The 3652-nt window shown below is 36.4% G+C and overlaps 1 long non-coding RNA gene across 1 annotated transcript; it reads right to left on the reverse strand.

Moving 5' to 3' along the window:
- Positions 1 to 567: 567 nt before the first annotated feature.
- Positions 568 to 2310, reverse strand: LOC311085614. The gene is made up of 3 exons (XR_014606884.1): positions 2203 to 2310; positions 735 to 934; positions 568 to 632 (listed from the first exon to the last, which is right to left on the reverse strand). It is a non-coding gene; the product is annotated as an uncharacterized lncRNA (long non-coding RNA).
- Between the last annotated feature and the right edge of the window lie 1342 nt (positions 2311 to 3652).

Raw genomic sequence — 3652 nt, forward strand, 5'->3', positions numbered from 1 at the left:
ACTTCGCACCGGTCTGTTATCAAGAAATAACAGACCGCATTCTATATTGGAATTCAGCCAAGCCATGTAATAATAATTAATAACATATTTGATCAGCCTTAAAAAGGGCTTGTGTACCTTTTTCTGTTGCTCTTTTTTTTCTTCCTCCATTTCGGTCTCCACTATACTTCAGCCAGGTTTTTATTTTTTCCTCGGCTTCCACCACTTTTGTTCCTTGTTTTTTGGCTGCATCTGTCAGCATGAAATTAAAGAAAATTAAACAGAGAATTAAACAGAGGGTTAGCAGACAGATCATATCTGAGGTGTATTTTGTTGAGTTCTGTATGATTAGTGGATTAATTGGCATTCTTTCATTGACTTGCATTGTATTTCATTCAATGACACATTATGTGTATTATATGTAAGGAGTTGTTTCCACTTTTGCTATTTCAAAGTTATGTCTATGTTTTGAATGTTTTTTAAAACATATCACCTATGACAACTTTTGCTAGCAAGAGTGTAGAAAATGGGCTCTTCTGTCCTCTCCCTTGCCAGTTAAAATTGTTGGCCAACTCATTGGTTATTATTTCCCTCATGATTCTGTGGACAATGTCTTTGGCAGATGTTCCACCCAAGCTGGTAAGATATCTTGTCTATGAAAAAAAAAAATGTGTTAAGCATCAGTAAATCAGGTCTAGATCTCTACAATGTTTGTATTCTTTTAAGTGAAGTAACAGAACATCATTTGAATTTACCAGAGAACGTTGTGTGTCTCTGTTTGACAGCCTATCCTCCAGATCTTTTATGCCTGTCATGCTCCTTAATGGAAACTGAAACTCCTCATTTACAACTTCAGCTGCATTCTCTCTTCGCATAATGGCCTGAAGGAGGAGCGTATTCTGCCTGACTTGACCCTTTATCTCTTCCAGCATCTGGTAGAGCCGGAGTTCTCTTTCTGATTCAGACAAACATACAATGCAACATTATAACTACACAGAATTGAACGTATAAAGAGAGAGACTGCATCTCTTCTTTTGTTGTCTTTATCATAACATAACTTTTCCAGCCTTTTGTTGAATCCATCCAAGCTTTTTTTTGAGACGTGTTGCTGGCATTAAAGGACAAGTTCGGTATTTTACACTTAAAGCCCTGTTTTCAGATCGTTTCTGATGAAATAGAAAGGTTAAGATTAAAATTTGGACACATGCTGCTGGCCCGAGAATTTTAGGATCCTTTCGCTTCCCCCCCCCACCTCCAGAATGACTGCATAGGTGCACTGGAACAATCCTGCATCATATCATTACGCCTGCTGGACTCATGGTATGGCAGCAAAGTTTCTTTATTATTACGCAGGAATGAGAGTATAGTTCCTAGCCATATCAGCCTAGAAAATCGCAACTTTTCATTTTCCGTCGGTCTTAGTACACGATGTAACTACAGAAGAGTCAAGTTTTAAATAGGAAAAATATCGAAACTCTTTGGTCATTTTTTTTGAGAGAGATGCTAATGGTCTTGTCCGATTCAATGATCTATGCTAAGCTATGCTAAAAGTGGTACCACCAGACCCGGAGATCGGCTGAATGGATTTGAAAACGGTAAAACTCAACTGTTTAACTCTGGGGGAGTTGTAAAATATCCCTTTGGAGTATCCCTTTAAATTGTAGTTGTAAATCAAAGCACATTGATATTAAAGGGATAGTTCACCCAAAAATGAAAATGCTGTCATCATTTACTCACCCTCAAGTTGTTTCAAACCTGTATGACTTTCTTTTTTCTGCTGAACACAAAAGAAGATATTTTGAAAAATGTCTGTAGCCAAACAGTTGATGGACCCCACTGACTTTCATAGTAGGAAAACAAATACTATGGAAGTCAACTGTTTGGTTACAGACATTTTTCAAAATATCTTCTTTTGTGTTCAGCAGAAAAAATAAATTCATACAGGTTTGAAACAACTTGAGGGTGAGTAAATGATGACAGCATTTTCATTTTTGGGTGAACTATCCCTTTAAGGCTAATTGTTAAAAGCAGGGCTTAAAAGGTTTATCGAAAATAATACAACTTAGCCAGGCGAAGTTGGTTTTATTCTCCTTTTTGGTTAAATACATTTTATTTTGTTCCTTGAACAGTTTCTAATCCATGTTAGAGACTAAAGGTCATTACTAAAAAACTCCTGTAAAAAAAAAAAAACTATTGTAAAAGGTTTGTAATAATTCTACGTACCATCTTGTCTTGGTTCAGGGACTGTCACAGCAGGTGCTGATGGTGCAAATGGTGGTATGGCTGGCAAGTTCAGGCTTTTGGCTCCATTACTACAGAATTTTTTTTTTTTTGGTCTTTCCATTGTCTCTGCATATGGAACAGTAAGAAACAGAATCAGTACAATGTACAATACATTGCCAAACATCACAACATTTACTTCCATCCAGAGTTTTGCTGCGATCTCAAGCAACAGGAAAGTGACCGATGTTCAAAAGTTGCTTTCAACATATCCTCCCCTTGGAATTAAATATAGTTTACTACAATTCAATTTTGACAGATATGTCAGATATAACCTTGTACTGTAATTTCCCAACTATTGGCCACAGTTTATACATTTATTTTGCTAAATTTCTTCAGGTTAATCCACGAGAGCAGTTAATATGATATTAATGTTTTTTTAACTTGCATAACACACTCTCCTGTGGCTTATACACAGGACATTACTTTAATTAATTCTAAGGGGACCATATTCCCAAGTCTTGGATTTAAGGAATCTGTGGTGACCAGATATGTTGGGAAATGATGCAATGACCACTGTATGTTTTCGTCTGTACCTGTGTGGAGCCAGCTTGTTGAGCCCTGCACTGGAGGTCTTCCTGGGGCTGTATCAGATGTAAATCCATTTACATATTTTGATGATGGTCTGTTGGACACATTAAGTGTAATCAGTTTTTTAAAAGTGCAGTGCAAATAAGCAGTAGGCTATAAAAGGAGAACAAAGAACAGAGGAAACATACACTCTTTTCCGTACACTGTCCTCATCAGTAGACTCCAAACTGTTGCCTTTACAAAACTTCACCAGCTTTCTTCTGGCTTTTTCATAGGAATCTAAACATAGATACAAACATCATCACTAAGCCTATTATCTGAACATTTGAAAAGAACTGCTTGGCATCACTCACAAGGAGCATCTTTTAATTTTTGAATATTTATTTCTCTATATTTCTCAATAATAATTAATAATTAATTCCTCAAAGACTTACCATACTCAGCCACCCATTCAGTTATAAATTCATCCCATTCTTCATCAGGAGTTTCATTTTTTTCAACCGCTTTTCTACATTTTGCACCGTTATATGGGGGCCAAAAGGAAATTTTTTTGTCGACACTCAGCCAGTCACTTGGTATCACCTCTGTCTCATTCTTTTCAGTAAAAACAACTATAGAATACATCTATAAAAAACAAAAAAACAATATATCTAGTGTTACAAACTATATACATTTATTGAAGCTTTATTAATTACCCAGTGGAAATATATCTAAACTAAAATATTTCCTAGTCTTATTACTATTCTTTATGATTGGCAAGTTCTGTACATTTGTCAGATGCAGAAAAGGAGGGGAGGGGGAGGGGGAGGGGGAGGGGGGGAATTGGGGGAATCAAGCAGTATGCAGTAAAGGATATGCCACA

This window comes from Abramis brama (assembly GCF_963993115.1).
Source record: "Abramis brama genome assembly, chromosome: 6".
NCBI lineage: Eukaryota > Metazoa > Chordata > Actinopteri > Cypriniformes > Leuciscidae > Abramis > Abramis brama.